Source organism: Pogona vitticeps, chromosome 5, assembly GCF_051106095.1.
Source record: "Pogona vitticeps strain Pit_001003342236 chromosome 5, PviZW2.1, whole genome shotgun sequence".
Classification (NCBI taxonomy): Eukaryota; Metazoa; Chordata; class Lepidosauria; order Squamata; family Agamidae; genus Pogona; species Pogona vitticeps.
Genome location: NC_135787.1, coordinates 100,764,997 through 100,779,048, shown reverse-complemented (window position 1 = coordinate 100,779,048; position 14,052 = coordinate 100,764,997).

Sequence of the window (14,052 nt, the reverse complement as noted above, 5' to 3'; positions counted from 1 at the left end):
AGAGTTTCCCCCCATTCATTGTAAGAGGTATAAGAAGTAGAAGAGCAGCCAGCATCTAGAGAGCCAGAAAAGGAAAGAGAGAGATTGGAGTAACTGTTTCTGAAATGAAGAAACTAATACTGTACAGCTCATGGTGAAAATATCCTTCCCCCCCCCCTTGTGCCAGCAGGTCTAGCAGGGAGATAATGCAATGCCCAGGGCATAACAACCTCCAGTTCTTCTTTCTCCACTCTCTCTGCAGATGCTTATCTTATCAAGCAAGGACATCCTAGCATAGATAAGTGCATAATTACATGCATGGTTGATCAGGGGTTGTTAGCAGAAAGGCTCTGAGGTAATGCGAATGAAAATTGTCTGAGTGATCATTTGACAAAGAAAAGTTAAATGATATTACAGACACCTCTGTCTTGATGACATTATTAATACAGAGAAAGTCTGTGACTCTATTCAATGAAGAGAAGAGCTAAAGTACTCAATGAATCCTTGTTCAGCTGTTTCCTATTGGAATCTGTCTTTAAAGTTTTGTGAAAGAATGGCCACCTCGGCCATGTCATGAACCAGGCTGGACAGAGTTTGGAAGTAGCCAGTTACAACTAATACAGTTCGTTTCTTTCCCCAAAAAACAAATGGATTACAGTATGAATACAATTCAACAAGAAATATCTTTACTCCCTTTAAGATATAAAGATAACATTTAAGTGGCTTTGATAGTCACAGAGTGTAGCCTGACTAAATGTGTGTGTGTTCTATGCTATCAAGTCACAACTGACTTATAGATATCCTAATAGGGCTTTCAAGGTAAGTGAGATATTTAAGGAGTGGTTTTACCAGTTCCATACAGCATCCTTTGAATTTCCATGGCTGAGTAGGGATTTGAACCCAGGTCTTTTGAGTCTCCATTGTACCACATAAGTAGAGGAGAAATAAGCACATAATTTAAGTACTAGCTCATATTAAGTCTCTTGCTCTGTCCCATTAAGATAAGTATAAGGAGGGTAAAGCATCTTCACTGTCCAGCTTTCATCTCCATACTAATTGACTGGGAAAACCTGGAGGAGTATGGACATTTTTGGCCTTGGTCCCCCATAGAACATCCATACATTTTTTAAAAAATATTTAAACAAATGTTGGCTGAACCAATATTTTGTAGGAGTTACACAAGCTTTTTGTGGGTTGTTGTTGTTTAGCTGTTAAGTCATGTCCAACTCTTCATGACCCCATGGACCAGAGCATACCAGGCCTTCCTGTCTTCCACTGCCTCCCAGAGTTGGGTCAAATTCATGTTGGTAGCTTCAATGACACTGTCCAACCATCTCATCCTCCGTTGTCCCCTTTTCCTCTTGCCTTCACACTTTCCTAACATCAGGGTCTTTTCCAGGCAGTCTTCTCTTCTCATGAGATGGCCAAAGTATTGGAGCCTGAGCTTCAGGATCTGTCCTTCCAGTGAGCACTCAGAGTTGATTTCCTTCAGAATGGATAGGTTTGTACTCCTTGCAGTCTCTTTATGGTCCAGCTCTCACTTCCATACATCACCACTGGAAAAACCATAGCTTTGACTATGCGGACCTTTGTCGGCAAGGTGATGTCTCTGTTTTTAAGATGCTGTCTAGGTTTCTCATTGCTTTCCTCCCAAGAACAGGCACCTTTTAATTTTGTGACTGCTGTCTCCATCTGCAGTGATCATGGAGCCCGGGAAAGTAAAATCTGTCACTGCCTCCAAATCTTCCCTTTCTATTTCCCAGGAGGTGATGGGACCAGTGGCCATGATGTTAGTTTTTTTTATATATACATTGAGTTTCAGACCATTTTTTAAAACTCTCTTCTTTCACCCTCATTACAAGGTTCTTTAATTCCTCCTCACTTTTTGCCATCATAGTGGTCTCATCTGCATATCTGACGTTGTTGATATTTCTTCTGGCAATCTTAATTCTGGTTTGGGATTCATCAGTCCAGCCTTTTGCATGATGTATTCTGCATATAAGTTAAATAAGCAGGGAGACAATATACAGCCCTGTTGTACTCCTTTCCCAATTTTGAATCAATCAGTTGTTCCATATCCAGTTCTAACTGTTGCTTCCTATCCCACATATAGATTTCTCAGGAGATATATAAGGTGGTGAGGCACTCCCATTTCTTTAAGGACTTGCCATAGTTTGTTGTGGTCGACACAATCAAAGGCTTTTGCATAGTCAATGAAGCAGAAATACAAGTAGATGTTTTTCTGGAACTCTCTGGCTTTCTTCATAATCCAGCGCATGTTAGCAATTTGGTCTCTAGTTCCTCTGCCCCTTCAGCTTGTACTTCTGGGGGTTCTCGGTCTACATGCTGCTGAAGCCTACCTTGTAGGATTCTGAGCATAACTTTGCTGACATGTGAAATGAGTGCAATTGTACGGTAGTTGGAGCATTCTTTGGCACTGTGCTTCTTTGGTATTGGGATGTAGACTGATCTTTTCCAGTCCTCTGGCCACTGCTGAGTTTTCCAAACTTGCTGGCATTTTGAGTGTAGCACCTTACCATCATCTTTTAAAATTTTAAATAGTTCAGCTGGGTTGCCATCACCTCTTACTGGCCTTGTTGTTAGCTGTGCTTTCTAAGGCCCACTTCACACTCCAGAATGTCCAGCTCAAGTCCAGCAACCACACTATCTGGGTTGTCCGGGACACCCAGATCTTTCTGGGATAATTTCTCTGTGTATTCTTGCCACCTCTTCTTGATGTCTTCTGCTTCTGTAAGGTCCCTGCCATTCTTGTCCTTTATCATCTCCATATTTGCACAGAAGGTTCCTTTAATATCTCCAATTTTCTTGAACAGATCTCTGCTTTTTCCTTTTCTATTATTTTCCTCGTTTTCTTTGCACTGTTCATTTAAGAAGGCCCTCTTGTATCTCCTTGCTATTCTTTGGAAGTCTGCATTCAATTTTCTGTAACTTTCCTTATCTCCTTTGCATTTTCTTTCCCTTATCTTCTCTGCTATTTGTAAGGCCTCGTTGGACAGCCACTTTGCTTTCTTGCATTTCCTTTTCTTTGGGATGGTTTTTGTTGCTGCCTCCTGTACAATATTACGAGCCTCTATCCAAAGTTCTTCAGGCACTCTGTCCACAAAATCGAGTTCCTTAAATCTGTTCTTCACTTCCACAGTGTATTCATAAGGGATTTGGTTTAGATTATATCTGACTAGCCCAGTGGCTTTTCCTACTTTCTTCAGTTTAAGCTTGAGTTTTGCTATGAGAAGCTGATGATCAGAGCGACAATCAGCTCCAGGTCTTGTTTTTGCTGACTGTATAGAGCTTCTCCATCTTTAGCTGCAGAGAATATCATCAATCTGATTTCGATATTGCCCATCTGGTGATTTCCATGCATAGAGTCGCCTCTTGTGTTGTTGGAAAAGAGTGTTTGTGATGACCAGCTTGTTCTCTTGACAAAACTCTATTAGCTTTTGCCCTGCTTCGTTTTGAACTCCAAGGCCGAACTTACCTGTTGTTCCTTTTATCTCTTTTTTTGTGTGGGTATTGAGGCATAACCCTCCCTCTCACTCCAGAGTAGTAATTTCCAACCTTGGGTCCCCAGATGTTCTTGGACTAAAATCCCAGAAGCCTTCACCCCTAGCTGTGTTGGCCAGTATTTCTGGAAGTTGTTGTCCAAGAACATCTGGGGGCCCAAGTTTGGAAACCACTGCTCTTGAGCTCTTGCTTGTGTCAACATAAGTCCCTCTGTGAAGGATGCACTGCAGAGTTCCGGTGCATTCACATTTATTTCTGGGACTATGCTACCTTTCTGTCTCAATGATGGTGAAAGATTGGAGAGGCGCAGCATAACTGTGACCATGTTTGTTTACTACTTTGGAAACACATACCAATACACTGGGGGTCCTCAGCCTTGTGGTTTCCTCCTTCTCTTCCTACATGTCTATACTAGTAATAGATTCTCACCAACACAAAGCTATGGCTGTATCAACCTTATTTGTCCAGCAGTACTGTTATGCTGTATTAATGTACAAAGAAGTGCAGGCTCAACTCTGTCTCCCCTAGAATCCATACATTGAATGTGGTGGGGAGCTGTTGTGTGAGAAATCTGGAAACAAGAAACTCAGAAACACTCTTTCTAATATTAATTTTATACTTTCATTATAACAGAAGGAAAACAAATCCAGGACAAATCACACAACTGAAAATGTTTGAAGAACTTCTGCCTCTTATAAATACAGTACTATACCTGGGTTGTGGAAAAACTAAGAACAGCATCCCCGGATATCCATGTGAAGGATCACGCCTCACCACAGGGAGGATCCACTGACCACTGAGCCACATTACCTTTGCTTAACCTGGTGTGGGTACTTGCCAGGTGGGTCAATGTGCTAGTGACTGGGAAAACTCCCTTCTCTCAACACCTTTGAGCCAACTTTGGTGCCCGAGGGAGAAATAAAACTTTCAGGTTGTTGCTTATAATGACAAACCAACCTTGCAAGGTAGAATGTATTAAAAACCCACAAAGTACCCACAACTTCCAAGTACAAGGCACTATTCTTTAGTACTATCAACTCCTTGGCCTGAGTTAAAACACAGCTGTAAAATGTTATTATGTGTATTGAAGGAATTCCAAAAGATCGTACATATTTAAAAGTAAGTTCAAAAATTCTAAAAGAATAATAACATTTTTGAAAATTATGAAATGTAGGGGCATAGCAGAAGCATTTACTTCCTGAATGCTTTTAGTGGGATGGTAGGATAAAAAGGACTTTTAAAAAATGGCATGAATAAACTACCCATATTTGAAACATGGGCTTTTTTGAGGGGAAAGTTCAGGTGGATGAACTATGGATTTATACTAAAGGGAAAATAATAAAAAAAGTGTACATATCTATTAGAGTATGATCTAGAGGATGAGAGGGTAAAGCAGGCACAAAACTTTGGATATAATATTGATATTGATGAATGGACAAAAATATGGAAAGATAACTATAAAACGATTAAGCCAGTTAATCTTAGAGAAAACATCCTTAAAACATTTCTCAGATTGCATCTTACTTCGGAAAGATTGGCAAAAATATCAGAAGGAATAAGTAATGTTTGCTGGAAATGTAAAAAAAAATCCAGGAACTTATTATCAGGTACGGTGGTCATGTGAGAAAGCCAAAATATTTTGGTCACAGGTTTGGGAAATGTCACAAAAGATTGTTTAGCAAAAACAAAGTTTTAAACCTGCCATAAGTTTTGTTAGGAGTTTTAGGCGGTCCCGAATTTCACGTGGAAGTAGATAGAGTCTGAGCATCAGGAACATAACGATTTTTATTCAACTCTAAAATAGGCGTATCTATAACAACTTCAGTAGGCATAAACAAGTCCCAATCATTCAACTGTCTTTCAACTTTGTTAAATTGGTCCTGAACATAGTCTCTTCTTAGAACTCGGGTGCCGGTCCAAACCTCTCCTTGTTTGTAGGTTTCCTCAACGGTGCGCTCTGCACCACGCATGTGGTGCCGCAGCACGGATGGCGGGCCCAATCCCCCTCTGCTGGTGGTTTGTTGTAGGTGGGATCCGGCCACACCACCTTCTTCCAGGGACTGCGTCCCCTCAGGAACACCACCACCGTCCATTCCGTCGTTTCCCTCACTGTGATCCCTCCTTCTGCAGACACCGGATCAGGCAACAGTCCTCCAACTTTTAGGTTGGGAAAGTCCTTCAGCAAATCATTCACCTCCTTTTGTTTCCTCTCCTCTCTTGCTCTACTTTTAACTTCTATCACTTGAAAATCCTGCACACCAGTTCCCTCTTTTATATCCTCCTCCCAAAGCTCTAACCGCTGCTCCTCCCCTTTCCCTTCACTCCCTTCGGACAAACAAACCTGTATCTTAACCCTTTCCTGGTCAATCTTTCCCTTTGACTCGTCCCTCTCTCCTCCTTTCTTTTCAATGCCCTTTCTTTCTGGAGGAGACGGCGCACTCAAGTCCTCTAGTCCTCCACAAAACCTGAAATATTATTATTGAATATAATGCCAGAAATTATTGATAATAAAATAAAATATAGTTGACTGTATATATTTACTGCAGCTAGGTTACTCTGGGCCCAAAAATGGAAGAATGGAGAAACACCAATGATGGATGAGCTAATAAACAAGCTATTGGACATTGCAGAACTAGGTATGCTTTCAGAGGCACTATGGGATCAATCAAGACACTGTGTAAAAGAAAGCTGGAAGCTGATATATGTAACTGGGCCCAGGAAAATACAGGAATTTAGGGGAATATTTATTTATTTATTTATTTATTGGACTTATATACCGCCCCATAGCGCTACAAGCACTCTCCGGGCGGTTTACAATTTTTAATTATACAGGCTACACATTGCCCCCCCCCCAGCAAGCTGGGTACTCATTTTACCGACCTCAGAAGGATGGAAGGCTGAGTCAACCTTGAGCCGGCTACCTGGGATTTGAATCCCAGGTCGTGAGCACAGTTTTAGCTGCAGTACAGCGTTTTAACCACTGCGCCACGAGGCTCTGGGAAGAATTAGTTTATGGTGAATCAGTGCTCACTAGAATCCTTTGGTGATATTCAGATGACCAGATGATGGCAAAATCTCTGTTCTATAGGTGTAGTATGGATGTTTAGTTTTGATGTCTCATTTTTATTATTGTTAGATTTTAGTTTTTTGTTCTGTATGTCAGTATGTATGAATACAAATAATAATTAAAAAAATAAATTACCCATATTTGGATCTTTCTGTGATGTAATTGAAAAATTACACAGCTAAATGGCAGAAAGCACAACTGGGTGACTGTATATTTCAAGTCTCTAATTTAAAAAGCACCCTCTGATCAGTTGAATTGTAATTGTATGGAACAACAATGTAACTGTATTGAGTAGTAGGGAGGGAACTATGTGGCCCTCCGTATGTTACTGGAGAGCCACTCCCACCAGCTCTAGGCTCTAGTCTAGCCAATAAACAGCCAATGGTGGGTATGATGATAATTGCAGACCCACAATTCTTGAAGGGTGGCCATGTACATAGGCAGGGATGGGCAATCTGTGCCCCTCCATGTGTTGTTGGACTGTATTATTTGCCAAACATCATTACTGCTTTGCTCATGAGGGCTGATAAAAATTGTAGCCCCCAAACATCTGGAGAACTATAGGTTGTTCATTGCAGTGTCAGAGGTTGCAAACTTCACACTGCTGTGGTATGGTTTCCCAAACACACATTAAAATGGCCCATTATTGATTTCAGTATCTAGGAAGGCTTATTTGTAAACTTGTTATGGGTCATGCATAACCCATGGGTTATGCTTGAGTCACCATGCTGGGTGTGCCTCCTAACTGAAAGGAGGCATCTTATATGTGCAGAGACATAGTGGATTGATTCTTTGGCAAGTGTTGTGTTTTTGAATCAAGTGACTGAGAGATCCAATCAGACACAAGAATGCAGAGAGAGGAAACCTCATTGATATTCCCTCCCTGCCCTCAGACATACTGAAAGTAGGCAACTATAGGGCAGTAAATCATGCACAGATGCAAGATATAAACATTTACCTGGATGAGTGCTCTGTACTTATAAGAACCTTTAATTAATGTTGTCTTGTGCCACAATCATGCTCCCTGTGCTTGTTTACATATAGTTCCTCCTCTCTTGCCACCAAGTAACTACTCATTGGCAACAAAAGTTCATTAGGTGATTCCAGTCTGTCACCATTGATTTGAATCCAGATAACCAATCCATATCATTCTTTATGTGTTAACCGGCTTACCCAGTACCAGGATGCTTGCATTAGCAGCAGCAAATCTGTGAATGGGCAATGTTAATAATGTGATCATCACTGTCAGTAATTACCAGATTAAATTTCCTTCTGAGCTCAGTGCCTACTATCTGAAACCCAACCATTTCTGCTGTGTCTGTATCTGAAATTCTGGATAACTCACCATGAGCCTACTAATGAAGTGGAGTATAGTTCATGAAAACCTATTATAAATGTATGATGTTGTGTAACAATTTTTTTATCGTTATCTTTTATCTTCTTGTTTTGGTTGATAGCTTTACTCAGGGAATTACTGGCTTAGAAGACAAACATAAAAACAGAATCAAGGCTGAAGAAAGTTGACAGTGTTTAGCAGACAGCAAAACTGTGTAAAAGGAAAGAAAATATGCCCTTGGTACAAGTCTAGAGAGCCATTCTCTGCCTTCTTGGTACTGTATAACCTAAAAGCCTACATACTGCTGCAGTTGCTGACCTGGCAGTTTGGCTGTGGTCCTAATAATTCTTAGTTAGAGAAATTTAGTGAGTTTCCCTGAATTAAAGCAGAGAACTTACGGGATTCTACAGGATGGAGTCATGGCAGTTACAGTGGAATCAAACTGTTCCAAATGTGTAAGACAGATACACACTGGCCCATGCATCATGTTATCAGCATTCAGATGCTGATCTGGGCCAAAAAGAGGTAAAACCCTCATGAGTTTTAATTCCTTGTTTCTTCCTGTTCCTTTAATTAGAAGCAGTTCATCAAACTCCCTTTTCAACCAGCAACTTTGTCCACCCAATCTTCTCTGCAGGGTTACTTTAGAAACTGCGGACCCATCCAAAGCTTTCCTCTGTGCACTCTCTATTCATGTGATAAGCTATATTTGATTATTTTAATGTCTAGCACTGGTATCCAGCTTAATTCTCTATCAGTGAGAGCCCACCTTCAGTCTACTGCATGCCCCCCACTTCAGCATCCAGACTCTTTCCCTTTGCATCATTGATCTGACCTAAAGACTCATGCCCCACAGTACAGTGGACCCTCTACTTAAGGAATTAATCCATATTGGAACAGTGGCTGCAAGTCGAAAATTCTGTAGGTCGAATCTCCATTGACCTACAATGCATTGAAAACCGATTAATCCCATAATCAGTGGTTTTTATTCTATTTTTGTTCCATTTTGGTTTTTTTCTGGTCTGTAGGTCGATTCTCCGGCTGCAAGTCGAATCTAAATTTTGCAGCCAGAGAAGTCTGTAACTCGAAAAGTCTGTAAGTCGAGCCGTCTGTAAGTCGAGGGTCCACTGTATATGCATGGCAATATCCATATGAGTTTACACATACATAATGGATTCAGTTCCCAAATCTCAGGCTGGATCCAAAAAGATCTCCATCACATTGACACAACCCTCCACACCACTGGAAAATCAAGTCTTGAAAAATATAAACCTACCCTGTGCTTGGGAGATTACAAAGCTGAAACACTGCAAAAACCCACTGCTGCACATTTAACTCTTGGAGCTCCTGTTGGGGCATTCATACCAGTTCTCGACAAGAAAACTCAGCCTAAATTTGTTTTCACTAAAGCCGTAAAATGGCAGGAATGTTAGGGAAATAATGGCGTGCTTGGCTGATGCTCAAAAGCTTCGAGGCAAGGGCGTGTTCATCCCCACAGCTGTTTCAAAAAATTTCTGGGATGAGGTAGCCAAAACAACAAAAACAATGAAATTTACGGTGCCTTAAAGGACTGATAAGTTTTATTTGGCATGAGCCTTTGTTGTCTGCATCCCACCTTTAAGGTGCCGGAAGATTCTTCTATTGTTTACTGGTACAATGGGATGAAGCTCTACAGAGGGGGCAGATGAAGCACTCTTGGTAATTAAATGTACTTCTTCATACCATGCTGTGGTTGGGTTCATTAGAGAACTAAAGCAGTTCCTCCTTTTTGGCGGGAAATGACAACTGAGTCTTTTTTGGAACATTAACAGATTTACTTAGTGTAACATTAGGTGACTCTACAACAACTTCTACTGGTTCAAAACTACTAAGATCAGGTAACTGTCCAAACTGTGAGGACGATAACTCTGTCTGGAAACTGACAGGATTCACTGAGGGGATGGCCCAAAACATTCTTGATCAGTGGGCTTCCTCAGCGGAGCACTCCGAACCGCGCACATTGTCCCACAACAAGGGTGTCTGGCCCAATCTCCCTCTGGTGGTAGGTGGTTGAAAGAAGAGTCTGGCTGAATCACCTTCCTCGAGTGACCTTGTCCCTGCGGAAAGACTACGACCGTCCATTCTAGAGCTTCTACCAATGTCCCTTTTTCTTTAGATGCGTCCGGATCAGGTAGCAACCCTCCTACCTTAGAAGTCTTCCAAAAACCCTCACATTCTATCATATTCATATTCTCTTCCCCCCCCCCTTTTCCTCTCCTTCCTTCTTTCTTTCCCTCCTTGGTACACTGAACGGTCTCCTCCCACTTTGCTCCCCTATATCCTCCTCCCACACAGATAAAATTAACTCCACCACCCTTTTTCCCTCCCTCTCTCTTCCACTAGACAGATTTCAATTTTTTCCTCTTTCCCCTTTGATTCCCTTCTTTTTTCTTCCTCCACATTCAACTCATCATTTTCCATTATCTTCCCTACTTCGATATCTCTCTTCTGCTCAGACGTCTCTAGCTGAGGGATGGCCCACTCTGTTCTTTCTCCTTTTGGTCTACCATTCCTTCACATGCTTTGTTTCTGTCGCCTTTGAAAGTAACTTTACTTTACCCATCCTTGACTGTACGAGTAACAGCTCCTTCCCACTCTCAGAATATTTTATTTTTTCCAATGGGCCTTGGGACCTGGGATTTCTGGTCTGCCTTTAACTGAACAGGAAATTTATTTTATAACTTGAGGTTTTTACTGTTAGGTATTATTTTACACCCCTTCACGGATTGCTGTCTTGTTGTGGCGAAAGGGCTTGAGTAATTCAGAGAAGCTATGGGCTATGCCATGGATGGACAGGTCATAGTGGAGAGTTCTGACTAAACGCAATCCACCTGGAGCAGGAACTGGCAAGCCACTCCAGTATCATTGCCAAGAAAACTACATGGACAGAAACAAAAAATATGATGCTGAAAGGTGAGCCCCTCAGGTCGGAAGGTGTCCAACATGCTACTGAGGAAGAGCGGAGGACAAGTACAAGTAGCTCCAGAGCTAATGAAGTGGTTGGGACAAAGCCGAAAGGATGCTCAACTGCAGACATGCCTGGAAGTGAAAGGAAAGTCCGATGCTGCAAAGAAAAATACTGCATAGGAACTTGGAATGTAAGATCTATGAACCTTGGGAAGCTGGATGTGGTCAAACAGGAGATGGCAAGAAGAAACATTGATATCCTGGGCATCAGTGAACTAAAATGGATGGCAATGGGCGAATTTAATTCAGATGATTACCATATCTACTATTGTGGGCAAGACTCCTGTAGAAGAAATGGAGTAGCCCTCATAGTCAACAAAAGAGTGGGAAAAGCTGTACTGGGATACAATGTCAAAAATGATAGAATGATGTCAATACGCATCCACATCACAGTAATACAAGTTTATGCACCAACCACCCATGCTGAAGAGGCTGAAATTGACCAATTTTATGAAGACTTACAACATGTTCTAGAAGTGACATCAAAGAAAGATGTTCTTCTCATTATAGGGGACTGGAACGCTAAAGTGGGAAGTCAAGAGATAAAAGGAACAACAGGTAAGTTTGGACTTGGAGTTCAAAATGAAGCAGGGCAAAGGCTAATAGTTTTGTCAAGAAAACAAGCTGATCATCACACACATTCTTTTCCAACAACACAAGAGGTGACTCTACACATGGACATCACCAGATGGGCAATACCAAAATCAGATTGATTATGTTCTCTGCAGCCATAGATGGAGAAGCTCCATATAGTCAGCAAAAAATGGTCTGAAGTTCAACATTAAAAAAAACTAAGATCATGGCCCTTGGTTCCATCTCCTCCTGGCAAATAGAAGGGGAAGATATGGAGGCAGTGACAGATTTTACTTTCCTGGGCTCCATGATCACTGCAGATGGTGACAGCAGCCATGAAATTAAAAGCCGCCTGCGTCTTGAGGGAAAGCGATGAGAAACCTAGGCAACATCTTAAAAAGCAGAGACATCACCTTACCAACAAAGGTCCGCATAGTCAAAGCTATGGTTTTTCCAGTGGCGATGTATGGAAGTGAGAACTGGACCATAAAGAGACTGCAAGGAGTACAAACCTATCCATTCTGAAGGAAATCAACCCTGAGTGCTCACTGGAAGGACAGATCCTGAAGCCGAGGCTCCAATACTTTGGCCATCTCATGAGACGAGAAGACTGCCTGGAAAAGACCCTAATGTTGGGAAAGTGTGAAGGCAAGAGGAAAAGGGGACGACAGAGGACAAGATGGTTGGACAGTGTCATCGAAGCTACCAACCTGAATTTGACCCAACTCCAGGAGCCAGTGGAAGACAGGAAGGCCTGGCATGCTCTGGTGCATGGGGTCACAAAGAAGCGGACACAACAACTAAACAACAAAATTATTTTACATGTTTTGTGTTACTGTTTCATAAGAATGTAAGAAGAGGTCTGCTGGATCGAGCCAAGGGCCCATCTCGTCCAGCTTCATTCTGAAAGGTTTGTGAGGCAAGACTTACAGAAGCCATGCTGGTTTTCCCTCAGCAAGGCTTGTTTTTCTATGCATTTTAATCAGCAAGGGTTGTTCTATGTGTTTCAGTTAAATATATTTCATATTTCATTGTTTTAAAAATGTATCTTGCAAATAATCTTCAAAGAGAGGTATAGAAATGCTTGAAGTAAAAGAAAGTATTAGAGTTGGCAACTCTTACAACAAAAGCTCTTACATGGAATCACATGAAACTAGTTCATGGTACGTCAAAATCCCCGGATATGCCTGGGGCTTGTTATGGCTGGAGCACTGGCCATCTGCCATGTTGCATGGCCAAGCAGAGTGGGTGGTCAATGCATTGAGCTTGGAACCTCAGGTTTAGCAGCAGTTGCACATATTTCAGAACTTGAAAATCAACAGGTGCAAAATTCCATTGAGGGATTTGTTTGCATGAATTGATCCCCTTTTGTAGACTGTGGATATAGACAGGACCCATGAATGAATGCCAGTGCCGGAAACAATGAAAAGGGTGGACATTCCTTTTATGCTGTTCTGGTAAGCTTCTTAGAAGAATCGGGCTAGCCATGATAAAAGTGCAACATCGAGCCATGGTTAGATGGCACATAAGTACCCTTTGAATTTCCATGTTGTTTGTTTGTTTGTTCAGTCGTTTAGTCGTGTCCGACTCTTCGTGATCCCATGGACAAGAGCACGCCAGGCCCTCCTATCTTCCACCACCTCCCGGAGTTGTGTCAAATTCATGTTGGGTGCTTCAATGACACTGTCCAACCATCTCATCCTCGGTCGTCCCCTTCTCCTCTTGCCTTCACACTTTCCCAACATCAAAGTCTTTTCCAATGTTTCCATGTTACAGTGACATAATATATTGTTTTTTTAATCAGGACACTTTCTTGTCAACAGAATAAATAGTTCAGATGTGTGCTTCCTGTCTACATTATTTACTAAAGTTTATGGTATCAAGATTGCAGGCTGGGTTTTCCAAAGATGTTCCTGTGTTAGATTGTCTCAGAATGTTGAACATGAATTAACTGGAGAGAAGGAAAACCAACCCCATCCCAAAAAAGGAAGAAAGGCAAAGCATGGCTTAAAATCCACTTCTTTAGATTTGTACTGTTTGTGTCTGAAGAAGCTTACAGTGAAGTAAATCTTGTCAGTTTTTAAAGTGCCATCATACTTCGCCTTTTCTTTTTCTCCTATACTAGTTTTGCCAGCAAGTTGGGGTTGTTTCTTGATCTTTGATACCCTCTAGTGTTCATATTAAGCATAGTATCTTCCCTACTCTGCACTTCCACTAACTGGGAACATTTCTGTCTTGCCTGGATTAAGGGTCTTTTTGCTCAGCCTCACGTAGCACATGACACTGATTTAGAACTGGAATAGCTTTCCTGGATCTTAACAGAATGGACAGCTTGTCATCATCAGGCTAGTGACACTGAACCATGAATGTCATGGAAGAATGTACACGACAAATAGGGGGAGGAACAAAAGCAATGAGGAGCAAAATACAACACTGAGGAACACCATCGGCCAGTAGGTACTGCATCAAACAGGAGTCCACCAGCACCATCCTCAGAACTTCCTACTGAGCTAAAATAAAACAAGGTCTTCAAATCTGAACCCTGAGAGGATGGATAAACAGACAAAAA